Below are 19696 nucleotides of genomic sequence, written 5' to 3'. Positions count from 1 at the left end.
CCTAAACTGTATCACAAACTCACTTCCAGCTTTTTCATCCACTTCTGCCTACTAAACATCTAATGAGATAGTAATGACATACAGCCCACCTGATTTTTTTAAATTTAAAAACACATAGTCAAATAGATGTGATCATTTTTTTCCATATACTCATAGTGATATAGCTGACAATACAAAATTAGACATAGCTGTAAAATATTATGAGAAATACAATGAACTGTACTTTACAACTTGTGGCAAACAGACCCGAGGACAGATAATAACATTATTTTGATTTTCCGTCTGAACATGAGGAAGATCTTCTTCCCTCTGAGGGTGATGGAGCACTGGAACTGGCTGCCCGGGGAGGTTGTGGAGTCTCCTTCTCTGGAGATATTCAAGACCCGCCTGGACAAGATCCTGTGCAGCCTGCTGTAGGTGACCCTGCTTCGGCAGGGGGGTTGGACTAGATGACCCACAGAGGTCCCTTCCAACCCCTACTATTCTGTGATTCTGTGATTCTGTGATTTTATATAGACTTCCTGCCTAAAATGTAGTGACATTTTCTATTCACCTTTTTTGTTTGAAGGGATAAATTAAGACCATTTGACCTACTCCCTGTTCCAAAACACTGCTAACATTTACATCCTCCTCCCTTTGTATTTGCAGTAAATGAGTGCATTTGGCAAATAATGGATTTTTAAATCATCTAAAGTGGTACAGACAGTCCCAAGAATTCCCACTGTTATCAGAACGTAGAAATGCTGCAGAGTTTTCTAGAAGGAGGATAGACTAAAGAGAATGGAACTATCTAATTTGTTTGGGCACTGGACAATATTCAGCACATGGTGTTGGAATTCCCAATATCTTCAAGACCTTTACAGAATAATGTACAGGAAAACTAAAGGGATATTTGACAAAGCTACGATATGGCTTGATATGGTACAATAATGACAGAAATGGGCAGATGCTAGAGCTAGGTAAGACAGGTGAGGGACAAGTTGTGTCTCAGAAACGGACCTTTAAAAAATTAAATTTGGTTGATCTAACATCCTTGTGAAAAGATAAACTAAAAAGATCCTAACCATGCCATTACTATGCGATGGTTTCCTTCTCTGGCAACAGGGAGCAAATGGGAATCCTGGAATGCATTGAGCTTGGCCTGGGAGCAAATGAGGAATGAGTTGAGAGCTTGTGGGTTAGAATTAAGGGACAGGCTCATAAGGGTGACATTACGGTGGGTGTATACCACAGGCCACTTGACCAGGAGGAGGAAATTGATGAGGCCTTCTACAGGCAGCTGCAAGCAGCCTCACAATCACAGGCCCTGGTTCTCATGGGGGACTTCAACCACCCTGACATCAGCTGGGAAGACCATACAGCTAGGCAGACGCAATCCAGGAGGTTCCTACAGAGCATCGATGATAACTTTCTGATGCAAGTGGTGGAGGAACCAACAAGGAAAGGCGCTCTGCTGGACCTTGTATTAACAAACAAGGAGGGACTGGTGGAGGATGTGAAGATCGGAGGTAGACTCGGCTGCAGTGACCATGAAATGGTCGAGTTCAGGATCCTGCGTGGAGGAAGCAGGGCGATAAGCAGGATCAAAACCTTGGAGCTCAGGAGGGCTGACTTTGGCCTCTTCAAGCTGCTACTGGGAGGAATCCCGTGGGCCAGTGCTCTCGAAGGTAGGGGGGTCCAAGAGTGCTGGTCGCTCTTCAAACATCACTTCCTCCATGCTAAGGAGCAGTGCATCCCCCTGAGAAAGAAATCGAGCAAAGGAGGTAGGAGACCTGCATGGTTAAACAAGGAGCTTCTACCAGAGATCAGGTGGAAGAGAAAGGTCCATGGAATGTGGAAAGAGGGGCAGGCCACTTGGGAAGAGTACAGGAATGTGGTCAGAGCGTGCAGGGATGCAACGAGGAAGGCCAAAGCCCACCTGGAATTGAAGCTGGCAAGGGATGTCAAAAACAACAAGAAGGGCTTCTTCAACTACATCAGCAGCAAAAGGAAGGCTAGGGACAATGTGGGGCCGCCGCTGAATGAGGCGGGTGTCCTGGTGACGGAGGATGCAGAGAAGGCAGAGCTACTGAATGCCTTCTTTGCTTCAGTCTTCAGTGCCAAGGCAGGCCCTCAGGAATCCCAGGCCCCGGAGGTAAGAGAAGAAGCCTACAGAGAGGACGACTTTCCCTTGGTCGAAGAGGACTGTGTGAGGGATCGCTTAAGAGATCTGGACATCCACATATCCATGGGCCCCAATGGAATGCACCCACGAGTGCTGAGGGAGCTGGCAGATGTCATTGCTGAGCCACTCTCCATCATGTTTGAGAGGTCCTGGAGGACAGGAGAGGTGACCAAGGACTGGAGAAAGGCCAGTGTCACTCCAATCTTCAAAAAGGGCAAGAAGCAGGACCCAGGAAACTACAGGGCGGTCAGCCTCACCTCCATCCCGGGAAAGGTGATGGAGCAGCTTATCCTGGAGGCCATCATCAAGCAAGTGGAGGAAAAGAAGGTTATCAGGAGTAGTCAGCATGGATTCACCAAGGGGAAATCATGCTTGACCAATCTAATAGCTTTCTACGATGACATGACTGGCTGGGTAGACGAAGGGAGAGCCGTGGATGTTGTCTACCTAGACTTCAGCAAGGCTTTCGACACAGTCTCCCATAATATCCTCCTAGGGAAGCTGAGGAAGTATGGGCTACATGAGTGGACGGTGAAGTGGATTGAGAACTGGCTGAATGGCAGAACTCAGAGGGTTGTCGTCAGCAGCGCTGAGTCTAGTTGGAGGCTGGTAACTAGTGGTGTCCCTCAGGGGTCAGTACTGGGCCCAGCCTTGTTTAACTTCTTCATCAACGACCTGGATGAAGAGTTAGAATGTACCCTCAGCAAGTTTGCTGATGACACCAAACTGGGAGGTGTGGTAGATACACCAGAAGGCTGTGCTGCCATTCAGCGTGACCTGGACAGGCTGGAAAGCTGGGCAGAGAGGAACCTGATGAGGTTCAACAAAGGCAAATGCAGGGTCCTGCACCTGGGGAGGAACAACCCCATGCATCAGTACAGGCTTGGGGTGGACCTGCTGGAGAGCAGCTCTGCGGAGAGGGACCTGGGTGTCCTGGTGGATGACAGGTTAACCATGAGCCAACAGTGTGCCCTTGCTGCCAAGAAAGCCAATGGGATCCTGGGGTGCATCAAGAAGAGTGTGGTCAGCAGGTCGAGGGAGGTTCTCCTTCCCCTCTACACTGCCCTGGTGAGGCCTCATCTGGAGTACTCTGTCCAGTTCTGGGCTCCCCACTTCAAGAAAGATGAAGAACTACTGGAGAGAGTCCAGCGGAGGGCCACGAGGATGAGGAGGGGACTGGAGCATCTCTCCTACGAGGAGAGGCTGAGGGAGCTGGGCTTGTTCAGCCTGAAGAAGAGAAGGCTGCGAGGGGACCTAATATATACTTACAAATATCTGAAGGGTGGTTGTCAGGAGGATGGGGCCAAGCTCTTTTCAGTAGTGCCCAGCGACAGGACAAGGGGCAATGGGCACAAACTGAGGCACAGGAAGTTCCGTCTGAACATGAGGAAGAACTTCTTTCCTCTGAGGGTGATGGAGCACTGGAACAGGCTGCCCAGGGAGGTTGTGGAGTCTCCTTCTCTGGAGATATTCAAGACCCGCCTGGACAAGATCCTCTACAGCCTGCTGTAGGTGACCCTGCTTCAGCAGGAGGGTTGGACTAGATGAGCCACAGAGGTCTCTTCCAACCTCTACCATTCCGTGATTCTGTGGGAAGCTCTCACCTGAGAGTACAGTGCAGCAAACAGAAGCCAGAGGTTGCACCTATGAGATACTGAACATAAGCAACGTTTTCGTACTCTGTAAGAAGAAGAAATTTTTTAGTTACAAAGAGTAAAAAACTGCCTTGTAATAGTGCATATGTGTTCAGATACTAAGTAAAATCTCTTGCAAACACGGTTTTTTGTAGAGCTCTCTTTTGCTAGGAAATATCAAGAAAAACTTTGTGAAGCAAAGGGGTATTACAAAAATAAGGCAGTAGTTGCTAAAAGTGAATATTTATCTTGGCATTCTTACTGGGAAATTTAATATATTTTCATTCAAAGTAATATGGCGTCTATATAATAATGTTTATTAAATATATCTCCTAAAAATAGAATCATTCAAAGGTAAAGGACTATCACCAGAGTCGATCCTCTTTCACTTATTCAACCTTAAGCAGTTTCCAAAATTTTATTCTTAAGCAAACAATATTTATAGCAAGAAAGCTGAGAGCACCAGATGTCAGATGCAAACTCTACCACGTAGCAAAAACACCTTGGTCTTCACAATTAAGCTAATATTTCACAGTAAAATGATAGCTTAGTGAGCAAAAAGCAAAGCCATATTAAGTACCTGGGCTCCAGATATTAACATGGGGCTGTCTGCTATGTCAGGAGAAGGAAAAATTATAAAGCAAAAACTGTAACTCCTTCTTCAAAATCCCAAAGTATAACCTTCAAGTTCAGCTGTTTGGAGGTTACAGGACTACGCTGTCGTTCCTATCACCTGTTCTGGTTAATCTAACAAAAATGCAATCGCCTGCTTAGGCCAGCCCAGATCCGACTAGTATTGCCAAGTGACTGTGTCACACACAGACATCATATTGCCATGTTCATTAAAGTGGATCTAATTCACTGTCATCCTTATGTATATAGAAAGGAAACTCTTTCATCTCATTGGATATGACTCCTTTCTTATGAAAAAGATAAAAATCAGTCATTCCTTTGTGCTCTTCCTATCTGTAGGTCTTACCCCCCCTTTTTTGTTAAAGTTTATTAGTATTATTATTATACCATGGCCTGTTCTCTACCTTTCCACCTTATAGTTGCATTTTAATTTATCTCATTTATGCCTGTAGTTATATGACTCCACTAAAATCAACTATCATTGGGTAACAACTATACCCAAGATTTATAGATGCCCTCTCCTAAGCGCTACGCAAAGACTGAAGAATCCTGTGCTGGTAAGCAGCACTGCACTGGTTCTGATGGGTTCAGCCCCATCTAGCACAGTGTTCTGCCTCCACCAGTGGCCATAGGTGCCAACTCAGAGACAGTTAAGAACAGAGTATGCATATATAACAGCATTTCTCCTAACCCCTGGCTCAGAGGACTTCATGAGCCTACAGGGAAATTCAAAAAGTAGAAGTAATACAGAAAAGAAAGGATGTAATATTTTTCAAAGCATCATAAAAAAGGAACCAAAGCAAAGGGAAGAAGGAATTCAGAATGACGATGGAGAAACACACTGAACTGGGGCAAACCCAGTAGTCAGTAGTTCAGCAAAAACGCATTGGAAGTTACAGAACCATGACAGTATGTTACCAAGGCAGCACACACAGCGTTCAGCCCATCACACGTTCCAATTGCTGCTCCTGTTGTCAACCACACTTTTAGCTAAATCAAAGGTCTACATACATGCTATAACACTGACATTCTTGTCTTCCTCTCTGGCCTGATAAAGTCACCGTGATCTGGGAATTTTAACAAAAAGAGTATCCTTCTTGGTTTCAGATGAGGGGAAAACAAATCGATATTCAGGCCACGATGCAGTCATGTCCACTGACCCAGTCTATTTCCAAATATTACATAAGCCAACTTCAGAAAATTAAATGGTGCAGTACCTTGAGATCTTTTGAGCAGCCTTCTTAGCAAAAACTTAAGATAAACAGATGTATACCGGTGCTATTTGAACTCAGATGATCTTGAGAGATGGATAAATAACTAAATAGATAAATAAAACTTATTTCACACTAATACAGTGCTGTCAACACTTGCTTCCTCCAATTCAGTGGCATTCTAATTGTGGAGTTACCACCAAGAGCAAGACACCTATGTGACCAGTCTGCACAAAGCATTAGAGAAAGGCTGTCTCACAGCAAGGACCGTTCAGAACTACAGATACAAAACATGATGCAAGGCACCAATGACCTGGATTTTACCTGAACATTTTCACTTTTCCTGCCTAGAAAGAATTTGTAAACTTGCCAAGAATATTAAAAAAGATCTGGACTCCTTCACTATCCATATGTGACACACAGTGAGCAAGCCAAGACTTCCAAGAACATGGAAGTTACTGCCCATGAACAGTAAATCTGATGCATTTAGTAACCACCTAGGGCATGCAATAGCAATTCAATGCAGTACATCTGCACATTCTTCTCCCTGGGAAATTCCAGATGGAAATACAGCTGCCCTGTTGCTGCTGGCCTTACAAACCACTCTCTTATGGCTCCTCTCCACATTTTCTAACTTAAACATGAAGTTTGTGAATTTGCATCCCTCTTACTAAGCCATGAATCACATTTCTGTCAAGTCTTGTACTGTACATAATTTAAAGCATAAATTAGATACAGTGACTCCTCAAAGAAGTTATTTTTGTAGTAATACCTGCAAAGCACTTTGTTAGCAAGACAGAAGTTGAATTCCTTAGACTATGGAGGGCAATTTGAGTTCATTCATATATTCCTAAGATAAAAATTTGTGTGAAAATAATTTTGTTACCACAGTACTTGTTTCTAGAGCATGTATCAAGGTATTAAACATATGCCCAAATACACTAAGGGGAGCATCAGTTACTGTATGAGTTGAAAAGCATCAATTTCAAAGTTAATCTGGATAAAGTAGTTTATCACTAGCATTAATGATTATAATTACTTAGAATTTCAGAAATGCTTAGAGAACCTAGCTGAAAATGGGACTGCTCATCACATAAACATGCTGACTTTATCTAGGGATAGACAAACTAGCTGTTAGAATACTGCAAGGGTCTTGTCCAGATGGAAAAAAAACACCACCTGTAACATCACCTAAGCTGGTACAGATAAAAACCTCCAGCACAGACAGACTCCAAGTAGCAAAGCCACTTCTTGTTAAAGCATATGTTGCCTGTCTACAACACTTATAACACACTCTAGAACATACTGGCTGCATTATCACATTTATTGCCTTGACAACAAAGCTAGAATTAATAGTAGAGGGTATCCTTGTTCCACAGATCTAAATTTCAAGAATAAGCAAAGGAAGTATTAGCTGTATTTTCAGATGTGATCTGAGATGTTTTTCTGAGAAGCAAGCAAATAGCAAAGATTTTTCTTAATTTACTAGTTAACTAGGGGAATATGTGCTTCTTCACAAGTCCTTCCCAAATGCTGCTCTGTGCCTGGCAAAATAATAAAAAAAGGAAAATTAAGGAGGTCTATTTTAAATATAAACTGATTGTAAAAATAAATTTAAAAAAAAAAACTTTCCATTTTTTCAGGTTTCTTTTTTTTTTTTGCCTTACAGCTGAGGTTAAAAAAAAGTTTAAACTCAATGGAAATAGACTGTTTTGCTAACCAAGTCTATTTGTCCCCTACAAGTTTTAAACAAAACATCTCCAGTTCTGATCTTGGATACTGTACTTAGGAAAGATCTTCCGAAAACAAGTTATACCACGGTGCATTTGGTCTGAAGTACTAAATTTGCATTGTTACTTAGCAAAATAGCATATTTTCTTATTATTGTTCCAAGATATCTCAGCTTCATTCCACCAGAACAACCCTGACGTACCCTGAAAACAGTCAAAAATTTGTCCCACATGACATGCAAAAGAGAGTGGGAAAACTGCAAAAACTGGCCAACTTACAAGCAATGTTTAAGCTAACAAGAAGCAGCCTTACTGTTGGCTTTTAATCACATTACTTACATTTTGGGGACTGAGCCCTTGCATTTTACATTTCTAATGCATGATATAAGAACAACTTTATTCCTGTCTTAGAAGACTGTCATAAAAGCAGTGAGGTGTTTCTAATGGCAATACTCCAGTGAGATTGGGTTTGTTCAATGTCTACCAAACATGACTTCCACAGCTCCTAGTCTTTAAAAAAACCTTAAGATTTAAGGTCAATAAATACTTTCCTTTTCATTAGTAAAGCAAAGAGTGTGAAGTTAATTATTTTTATGTCCTCATTAAATTGCTAATATAGACTCTCTGTTTAGAATGAAAGAGCATATAAAAACGAGAAAATTTACTACACGCTGTGAGTTAACAGAGAGACTGCAACTTCCAGCTAGTCACAGGGTTTGGTATTTTTAAAAAAAAAAAAAAAAACAAAATCAAAACAGTTTACTCCTACAACTTGAACTTGTAACCAGACTACATTTGGTGGACATGGCATGACCCTACCAGACTTTAACAAACTTATCTGAGGAAAAAAAAATGACCAGGTATTATGAATACAAGTTATGTTCTTCACGACTTCAGTTAAGGCTTTCAGTCACGCCAAACCACGCTCATCTCTAGACGTGGATATGCACCTCTAGCAGACATGGCACTGATTTCGTATTTGGAACTGAACATAACTTTACCTCTACTGTGTCCCCACATGTTCATAGATAAAAAGCAATGCAACCCATGGTAGAACAGACAGATGGTGAAGACTTCAGCACTGTCAAATGTGGTGCTGCTTACCCAACAGATAACCAATACTGATGCTGTCAGAATGAACCTCACGGTGTCAACACCAGGCTTTTTAAGACCAGAAAGTTTAATCCAGGCACTGGCAAGAACCTTTTCAATTTATCTGACTACCCAATAACATATGCAGGTCCATACATACACACATTAAAAATTATGCATCCTGCCAACTACATGAAAAATTATGTCATCTTTGACTGCAAGTCAAGCTGAGGCCCTACAGAGAAATTGATAAATAAAGCTGTTTAAAACCTACTTGAACTATCATGTTAGGAAAAGGGCATTTGTGGTTTTTGCTTTGTATGGGGTTTTTTCCAACATTTTGAATAGAAACGAGAAGCTGATGAATAATGTCCCTAGAAAACAGTGCTTATAAATAATGATAGAAGTAGTTAAATATTTATAGAGTAGTAATATAAAATAAAATAATGTTCAACATCTTAAGAAGGAACACTGCTTCTACAAGTCCATGACTTAGCTCACAATTTTGAGAGAAATTTAGCAGTTCCCAAAAAGAGGGCAAAGGAATCTATAAATTCCTTTATCTTGAATACATTTCCTTTACTCTCTTTGTGATTGTGATATATTGCAAAATTGTATCTTTTAATTGGTAATTTGTATAGCTAGTGTTATCTGTACTTTTGCTGCAGCACCCTTCAAGATTATATCCTAAAACAGAAAAAACAGAAAACTCTGTTTACAACTTGATCAAAGGAAAAATAGATTAATGAAAGATATGCCATATATATTTCAAGTTTATTCCAATCTAATTATTTAGCACTTTCATTCAAAAAAACCCCACGTCCTAAGTAACAGCAACAAACTCACAATGTATTCCATGAAAGACGCACCTGTGAATTTTATTTATGTTTTCACTGTTGTTTTGTTTTTACACAGAGCACTGAAAAGGTGAACAAATCAGACTACTGTCAGTCAATACAGGGTGACTTTATGGTAGCCACATATTAGATTAAAGTGCAGAACTATATTTAACCTGAGCAGATAGGGCCCCATTTATGTAATCCTGCTTTAGGAGCTTCTAATGAGTTATTGCAGCCTAACCCAGATATGGCTGCCAGCAAGTTCCCTGCTCTTTCACGTCAACACAATGATGAGAGTGCCATTTCATTGTAAAAATGGTTGCATAGCACAAAGAACACTGTTGTTAAACATGTTGGTCTTCAATATAATCAGTAACCTAAAAATAAACTCCTGCCTACTTTAACTTGTATTTATAGTACAGAAGCTTTCTTTTCATTTGTATTATATTTGCTATATGGCCATAGTCACAGTGGTACTAAGAGATTCCCGAAGCAGGGGAATAAGTAGTCAACGGAATTACGTAAGTAAAGAAATTGTAAATCTCTTAGTGTAAAACACTAGAGCATTCACAGAAAGCACAGATGCCCACATTCACAAGCTAATGAACACATACAAAAATTACTGAAAGATGCTTTAGGTCTCAAACCATATACTGAGTTATTACAACAGTGTCCTCTGCTTTAAAAATCTACTGACAAGAACGCTCTTCCATCTTAGAAATGTCTTCATCTTTTAGAGAGCATCCACTGAGAGTCGGGCTTCCCCAGCTGAGAGCCCTGCATTCGGCCACCTGTCTCGCAGACACATATGGCACTTGGGGATCAGCAGGGGCCAGGGCGAGCGTCGGTCACTCAGTAACATCTGCCAACTGATCAAAAGTGGCATTAACGACATTCTAAAAGGAGTTTACTTCACTCCTTCGTGCTGAAAGACAGCTGTAGGGACAAAAGGTGTACATAAAAAGCAGCCGACTAGAATCATGGAATCTTACAATGGTTTGGGTTGGAAGGGACCTTACAGATCATCCTGTTCCACTTCCCTGCCATGGGCAGGGACATCTTCCACTAGACCAGGTTGCTCAAAGCACCATCTAACCTGGCCTTGAACACTTCCAGGGAGAGGGCATCCACAGCTTCTCTGGGCAACCTGTGCCAGTGCCTCACTATCCTCACAGTAAAGAACTTCTTCCTGGTATCTAATCTAAACCTACCTACTTTTAGCTTGAAGCCATTACCCCTTGTCCTATCCCTACATGCCCTTGTAAAAAGTCCCTCTCCAGCTCTCTTGCAGGCCCATTCAGGTACTGAAAGGCTGCAATAAGGTCACCCCAGAGCCTTCTCTTCTCCAGGCTGAACAGCCCCAACTCTCTCAGCCTTTCCTCATAGGAGATTAAGATTATAGATGGTAAAATGGAGCAGGGAAAGGATGAAGCTTGTTGGAACATGCTTTTTCACCAAAGTCACCTACAGTAAACACCTTGCCAAATACAGTCATAATACTATTTGAAATCATGTACAGCATGAAATGTAAAACAGTGATGTAAGAGACAAGGACAGGAGCAATAAAAGACCCAACTACAAACAGAAGAAAAAATCAAGAATTCATCATTATGATTTGTCATTACATCACACACTTCAGCACCTGTTGTTTCCAGATTTGGCTATATTTAAAGGGTTGTTAGCTTGAAGATCATGTCAATAAATGATCATAGTGCAAAAATTATATATGTATAAAAATAGTTTGAATTTCAGTGTCACTGGTTGCTTTCTTTACACTGTGTCTACTGATGCTGTACATACAGCAAAAGCACTGAAAATGCAGTTCAAGCAGCTGCAATTTCAGAACATCACATATTCTCCGGGGCACTCAGATGCATTTCTCTGTTGTTGTATCACGTTCACAGATTTCAAAACTCAGTACGACTATACTAGGAATAGAGACATGGCATTCCAAAAGCTGAGCAGGGCCAATAGACTATAAACATAGTATCTTGGCTTCAAACAGTAATTATTTCACTGCAAAGCTAAGGCTATAGTCCAGTTGGAAGTTCTTCCACTAATTTAGCTCTTCACAAAGGAAACAATGAGGTGCCCCAAAGAAATACAGTTTACATTCATTTTACTTAAGTATTTCATCAAAACAAAAGATGACAGGAAAGAAAGCAAATAATGGCCTCTTTCTAGCAAAAGAAAAAAAGAATACAAAGCTTATGGGAAGCAGAGGAGAGAACAGCAGATTTGATGACCAGCAATTTGAGCCCTTAGCTTGTTTAACTATTACATACAAACAGACGAGAGATTTTATTCTGTGATGGGAATGAGACAGAACGTCAATCCCATTATCTTTCCCACCATGTGGTGCACCTGTCAATTAAGGCACTGTTTTTGCATCATGAAGCAAACTACACAATCAGTGGAAAATCTGGCATTAAACAGTGACTCAGCACATGGACTGAGTTGCAAATTCTGGATAATAAATTTATAGCATTTTCAAAGTTTCGAAGCGTGGTTACACCTGCTCAATGAGAAAAAGAAAAAAAAGACTCATGAGTCTTGATGCTAACTAAAACCAAAATCACAAAGTGTAAAATAAGTAGGTTGTTATTACGAAGAAAGAAAAAATGGTAACTTTCCTTAGTGTAAGGGCAATTCACAAAAATTTCATTAAACAAAAACTCTGTAAATTATCTGTAAATTTAAAGTCATCCAACACCACACAATCTTCAAGTAGAAAGCTGATATTGAATTCAGAAAGACAAATCCCATATTTAACAGCAATAAAACTTACTATAAAATGTGTTTCTTTGGCATTACACAGGTAGAATTTATTCTGATATTAACATTTATGATCAAAGAATCATAGTATCAAAACTTACAATGAGTGTTAATAGAAGTATATTACACAAATGCACATTCAGATGATCTGTGCAGGCTGAAATGTATGTTCCATCCTACAGAGACAGATAATCTCAATGGAAGAGAAGAAGAAATTAAGCGAATAGGAAACTTAGAATGAAACAGGTATCAGAAAAAGGCTGAAATTTGAAATGCACTGAAAGCTCGGGTGTTTTGTGAATAAACGAGGAAGAAAACTTCAATAACTAAGAAATCATGCTATGAAGGAAGAAGAGGAGTATCAACTAAATATAAAATAATATGCAGCTTATTCCATGGAGACAGGAAACATCTGAATATAAATTCTATTTACCAAGAACCAAATGAGTTTTAGCCGTATTAGATAGAAAATGCAGAGCTAAGAGCTCCAGCTTACACACAGATCAACATTATGTACATGGCACTTTTCCCGCTGGTTCAGTATTTCATGTAGAAGGATAACAAAAGAATTTATTCCTTTCCTGCCATGTGGATAGGCAGAAGGACAACTAAATAACCACCAGTTTTGAGAACTCTGCTTTCTGCATTCTCAGGAACAGGACGATAGTTTTGCCTCCTTGACATACTTCCACAGCGAGTATTCCAAACACAGAAGCAGCAGCTCAAACTCCTCTGACATTAAAAGATGAAATAAATCTCTGTACAGAGACTATTATTCCCCACACACATACTTTGGAACAGAAGTAGAGTCAAATTCTGATCCAACTTGCAGATCGTCTCTTTGTTAGTTGCAGTGATGTAGGCATCAATTCTGTCACGTATTGCATAGCTTCACTACAGGGATTCCAAAGGCAAACTCATGCAGGTGTACAAGCCTGGTCACATCTTGCAGATTAAGGCCTGCACGCAACCCAGTGTTCTTAGAAATGCTATGAAAAATTTATTTTCTTGCAATAAAAGACATTAATTGTTTACATTTCCTTGAACACAAACACCACAGCATTTGCCAGTCTATTCCAACATTACAAAACCAGTGAAAGAAGCGCAAAATTTAATTGAACTACTTAAGTAATGAAGCTTTGAAATTTAATTGATTTGCTCGAAACTGTAAATTGCTAAAAAACAAAACAATATTTTAACCTGACAGTCCCACTGAGACCAATATTTCTCACTACACTGCAAGCTTATTCTAAGCTGTTTATTAGCACAAACGCTACAATCAGCCTGCAGAAAAGAGATCTCAGATTTAGAGCTGGCTTTGAATCTCAGTTTGCCATAGTTATAGGTTAAAGCTTCATTTTCACATCTGCATAGGTACTACCCAATCCATTTTGAAGCCCAGACAACAGGACCAAGGACTGACAGTCTTCAGTGCCACTCTACAGCTCTATAAGCCAGCATTCCCCGCAAACTTGTTTCCCACGTTCCTCTTGGGTTCAGCTATTTACTAGTTTATGTGGATTTAAACAGCATTTAAGTCTTCAGCCCCATGGCTGGCACCATTTCTCCAACACCCTGCTCATCTAAGTCAACCCTAGGTACTGCAATGCAGAATGATATTACCTGACCAGCGAATCACAACATATATTGCTCCAATATGATCTATGAGCTTTGATACAGCACAGAAGATAACGCTGGGATATGCTTTTAAAATCTCCAAAGAAAAGAAAACTCCATAATGGATGGGATGAAGTCTCTGTAAAGGGATGGCAAGCTAGAGAGCATCTGGTCTTGTACAACTGGTTCTAATTCACAGGGGACAGAAGTGGCACTAGAAGAGACCTTGCTGGCAAGGAGAGGAGAAGAGCAGGAACAAACCAGAGGATGTGCAGTCAGAGACGTGTGAGTGGGTGTGCAGAGCCATATTCCAAACAGAACCAGTTTTGCTGTCAACAAGCCATGACAACTCCACTGACCATACTGAAAATATTTACTTGAAAAAAAAGAGGGGAAAAATCAGGAACTACTTGACAGTTTTCCATAGAGGGGAAATCACTAATAGTCACCGAAGGCAATTTCAACAGGAAATTTCAACATGTGGGCTACAAGCCATCTCTCTGCTCTTGACATTTTGTTTAACCAGACAATAATACAATTTTATGTGCTACCCTAGAAAAGTCACAAGACAGCAAACTCCAGCATATTACATATCTCTAACTTGGTATCAGGTTAAAACCCATACGGAAAAGAGGCCTGCAGTTTGCTTCAACTGATTCAGAACACAATCAGGTGGATTCCCACCCTCTCCAAAGTTTATTTTAAGATGAAACGTTTATCATCTCTGCAACAGTGGCTTGTACAAAGAAAAAAAAGTGAGACGATTTTTTTTTCATTTAGAGTGGCGTATGTGCTATTTGCGTAGCAAGTTACAATGAGTACAGCAATGGTCATGACCATGTACCAATGGTGTTCACTTGCAGCACCTTCAGCCAACTAAAATGCAGATGGCGTGCAGCATTTCCACCAAACATCTTGGAGTCAAACAGAGTTTCACACGCCACAGCAAAAAATAACAAGAAAGTTCTCAAAGCATGAAGAAGACAATCTGATACATTATTTGGAGAAAGCTAAATCCTATTTGCCAAAAACAGGTAAGAAAGATCTCAGCACCCAACACATCATCTGAGGATATCCACACTGACACCCTTGAAGAAGACTCTGTGGTCAGCTGAGACCTATAAAAATATGAGCATTATTCTTTCCTGCTTACGTGCTCCACGCAATGTGGAAGTTGTAAGCATACACATGTTACTGATGGGGTCACTCAGAAAGACCAGTCTCAAAACCTACTTTCTTCATTGGTACAGTAGCCAGGAGCACCACCCGGGCAACTGACTGCAGCCCTGCACCAGACACTGGCTTTCCAGTACTGAACTGGAGGCTCACAGATCTGTAGCGAACTGATAAACCAGCACTCACAGGGCTATAGTAACTGCCTTCTTTATTGCCTTCGCCATCTCGCCGGCACAAGTCAGCACTGCAAGAAGGAGGAAAACTTTGCATGTATGCACTATAAAAATTCCCCTGCTTCAAATGCACAGCCATTGCTTGGCATCAAAAATCTACTAGGTACTGCGATGCAGTGAGTGTACGCTGCCTGTCCTGCCCCCAAAGTGTCAGTCCATCAATAATCTACAGCGATTCTTGATACTGCCAAAATCACATCACCAGTACCTCCATCCTGCTAGGGTAGCACACAGTAGCTTCCACTGTGATCTGTCAACACTTAGGAGGTTCAGAAACAAACACAAAATTGCTTGTGCTCCTATGCCTTCTATGCATGCAGTCCCCGCCTCTGAAAACATCCAGGCCTGGGATCTCACACCGAATAGAAGAGAGTCAGAGAGCACATGCAGTTGGAAGTCAAACACATTGTGGATTAAGAACATTGCTCCCAAGAAACACTAAAGCTCAACTGACAAAATGCGGAGAAATAGAGTAGTTCAAATGAGTAAGGCTCAGCTCTCAAACTCACCTTAAACTGATGACAAAACTAATCACAACCAACAAAGTCCTAGCGATGCAGGCATGGATCACATGAAGCTTGGTGACATGGATGTTCACAGGCAGGTTTAATGAGTCTCAGAACTACACTACCACTTGACAGAATTTATTCACATTCTAATTCACTAATGTACTGTGTTAGTTTTATACCAGGAGGAAGGTCTGTGCACCTCTGCAATTGCTAAAGTTTTGGGCTGTGGCCCCAAGGTCACATTTGTCTATCAAAATACAAGCACCCACTTACAGTCCCACTTTTCAGGGCAGTTATCACCAGCCAGAAACATTTGTGGCAAGGGCCATTCTAACAGCTGGAAAAAAATCCGATTTTTAGACTTTACTTCAGATTAAAGAAGGATATATGTACATTCAAACCCTCAAAACTGTAGCAGCTCTTCCCATGGACAGAGGCAAGGCTGCTGATCACAGTTGCAATGCATGTAACTACTACAGTCCAGCTCCCTGCCTAGACTAGTTGTTATTTACATTCAATGTAAATGATTGGTCCATGTTATGCAAACTGTAGCTGAGACAACAGAATCAAACCAGTCAGTACCAAGAGGGTCCTTATTTTTCTATTTAAAAAGCCACAGCCACTGCAGGAGAGAACCCACAACATTAGTATCACCTGTGGGGTGTATCTCAGGCGATATAAAACAGGAAAAATAAAAAATTGTCTGTATAATTCCAAAATATGAGTTTCCCATTGTACAATTCTATTACTAAAGAAGAGATCTAAGAGGTCTTCCTCATATGAAAAAAATGTTATAGCAGAAAACAGAATGACACGGCCTAAACTGTGCAGAACATCCACTCCTCCACCATGAAAACATATACAGCAAAATAAGAACATGTAGCATTTTGCCATCAACAAAGCTGCCTACATAGACACCCACTCCTTCTTATTTTCTCTGTAGCATATTCTTTTAACTCACTCATCTCCTTCTGCATCTTTCTCACAATTATTGACTTACCTACTTTCCCCACAGCTTCTTCAGACTCGTTTTCACAAGAAAACTGATCATGGAAATAGTTATTCTCTTACAGTCACTTCAGAATACATCATCCATTTTAATTTTTCCCTATCCCAATGTATTTATATATCAATAAAAGTAATTTCCTTGAGAAACAGAAGGTTATTTCAGGGTATCTTAAATCTGAAGTAACTAGAGCGGGATAGTTATTCCACAGATCTAAGCTTCATGCTGTGATAGATTCATGCATTTGGTCTGACCTCCCAGTAAGGAGCTGGCAATTACTGCATTCCAGTGCAGGACCATGGATTTTTTCCAGCTCCCTTACACCATATGCCAGTTACAGCTGATTATGGCAGCTGAACCAGTAGCGAATTTTTGCATCAGATGCACAAGAGCTAGACATACTAGATATGAAAGAGCAAACCTGTGGTATATTCTGCTTCTTCTGCAGATAAGAATTTTTGTTCTTGACAATTGTGATAGTTAAGGCTCTGCTATACTGACATCTGACACAATTTTAGATTTACAGATCTAAATCTGTAAGAAGTGCACAGTATTTATTACCTACAGTGATACGGGGACAGCTCTCTAAAATTTTTAGGTATTCCTCTGCTTTGTGAGAAGAAACAGCAAATAATTAGAATCCTGTGTTGCTTTTGTGCTCTTTGAAGGATTAGCGTCTCTCAATTCCTTGACAATATATACATTAAGTACACTAAGTACTCTGATTAGAGCTTAAATACTGTTTAAATCAGACACATCTCCAATACATCCTCTATTAAAGCATAATCTGGCGTTATCATGAAATTGTTTTATAGTGCTAGTATGCAGGAATCTTCTGTGTCATCCATTTCATCAGCTATACTGTCTCCACCAATATATCTGTTTATCTGTGTGTGAATCCTTGAAATATTTTCCGAGTGCACATTTGTGAATGCACACAAAAACTCTGCGTCTACAGTTTTTACTCTTGGAAACCACTGTTTCATTACCCAGTAGCTAGATTCCTAACAGCTAGCTAAATTGATAAGACTAAATCTAGCTCAGATATACCTAACCGTGGCTGTGGTCACGGTTCTCCACCGTGGTGCAGAAATAGCCACCCATCTGCTAGCCTAGAGATCATCTAGGAAAGGCTAAGGAGAAAAGATGGGAAACAGAAAAAGTGTAAGAAAAAACAAAATATTTCAGGCTTTCCTACACAGCGGAAAATAGCAAAAAAAAAAAATCTGCAAAAAATAATACATGAACAGAACATTTGTTTTTAATATAAAGGTAAGGTTGGTAAAATTAACATATATCTGAGTGCAGGAAAGCTTTGTTTTTTACTGAAAGAGGCAGTAATAGTCATGACTTCCTGGCTGGTGGAACCCAAAATGTAAAAAAAATACCGAGAAATGGCAGCATATGAAGGCAATCCATTAAAAACAAACAAAGAAAATAAAACAAAAAAAAATCCAGAAAATATTAATGATAGGATATAATGAGATGTCAGGAAGAAAAGAAATAGCCCAGAAATATTCACTTTTCAAGATAACTCCTTGCAGAGAATGCAAGTTAATGCCATTCAACAGTGAAACTGGTTTAAAAATTAAAAAAGGCTCATCTGACCTTCCCAGTCAAGTATATGCATCTTGAGTTCTGGAGCACGAGCATTATCTTCGAGACTTCAATGCTTCTTACAAATGCAGTTTCAAATTGGCCAACAAATGCAAAAATTAGTCATAAGGGACCAAGAGACAGCAGAAGCATTTAAGCTTCATTTCCGTAGGAAGCCAGGCTACAGCAAATGTAATTAAAGTTGTTAGTACGAGTTTGCTATTTTACTAGAAGACTCTGAATTACCAGAACAGACACTAAGTGTTGGAGCACCAGCATCCCATCCTCCCTCCCCATCCTACACGGCAGCAGCCAAAATCCTCATGCAAAAGCTAACAGCCTGATTATCTGCTGGAAGGATTATGCTGCACAGAGCAGCTGAAGTCTGCCTTTGTGAGAATTAAAACCATCATCCTTACTGGTCAGCTGAAGCATTTTCTTTTTGCCTTAGTGCAGATAGGTTTTCCCTCTGGTCTTTCTTAAAATGAGTAAATCTCAAGGAACATTGATATGAGAAGCTGGGATAAAATGCACTTACATGTCTTTTTTTTTTTGTTTGTTTAAGAAATAGAGTCCAGCAAAGGAAATGAGAGGGAAAGTTACTGGACTCTTCTTTAAGATATAAAGGTCTGCTCTAGTAAGTATACACGAACATAATTATAATCTGGTCTATACCTAACAAGTTTAGCAATGAATGATAAAGACATGATCTATTCTATGGGAAATGTCAAGATGTGACTCAGAGTAGATCAATATAAGGTAAAAACATTGTGAAAGTGGTGCTTTACACCTTGATAGGGAAAAAGCTGTATTCTTGGGGTTTCATCCCTCATTTCTAAGCAATTTAGAGAAGCAACACATCACAACGCACTCTCTCCATCCTGATAGGGATCACAGTGTGTTTGCATCCAGATAGCGCAGGAAGAACTACAGGAAGGAATTATTCCAAAATCACAGACGTACTCTCAGCTTAGAGGCTCAAACAGAAATGGAATCACTGTCTCACAAAGCAGAACCTCCACCCCAGAAATGTGTCCTGAGTAGACTCAGGACACAAGTGCATCACATTGCCACAAGTATTTATAAAGGTGGAGAACAAGCTTGTTCAGAGAATTCATAGTTCACAAGAAAACAAGGCTTGTACCTCTGTCTGGCAGTTCAAATGCAGGCTGGTGAGAAGCAATGCAAAATATTTGACAACACATAGAAAGAAGCATTATGGTGCAGTAAATACACAGTAATCAGACACTGAATACTGCTTTAGACAGAAAACAGAAAAAGAAGATGAAATCTCAGCCTCATAATCACTGATACTTTGGAAAGTCTTATTAAAATAGATCTTCTTCAGATAGAAAAGATGTTCCTCGTTCTGATCATTAAAGAAGAGAAATAAGGCAATTCTGGAAGAACCCAACAAAGATTACTCTGCGGTGGCTCACTCTTATTCTCTTCACACAAATAATAATAATAGCAATAATACT

The 19696-nt window shown here is 40.3% G+C and overlaps 1 protein-coding gene across 13 annotated transcripts in view; it reads right to left on the bottom strand.

Annotated features, from left to right (window-relative positions):
- Positions 1-19696, bottom strand: part of JAKMIP1 (janus kinase and microtubule interacting protein 1) — a 281939-nt gene that overhangs the window by 230725 nt on the left and 31518 nt on the right. The window lies entirely within an intron of this gene.

The sequence above is a fragment of the Opisthocomus hoazin genome, chromosome 5 (assembly GCF_030867145.1).
Source record: "Opisthocomus hoazin isolate bOpiHoa1 chromosome 5, bOpiHoa1.hap1, whole genome shotgun sequence".
In the NCBI taxonomy this organism is placed as follows: domain Eukaryota; kingdom Metazoa; phylum Chordata; class Aves; order Opisthocomiformes; family Opisthocomidae; genus Opisthocomus; species Opisthocomus hoazin.
The sequence above is the reverse complement of the archived record's forward strand: the minus strand, read 5'-3'. Positions and strand labels throughout refer to the sequence as shown.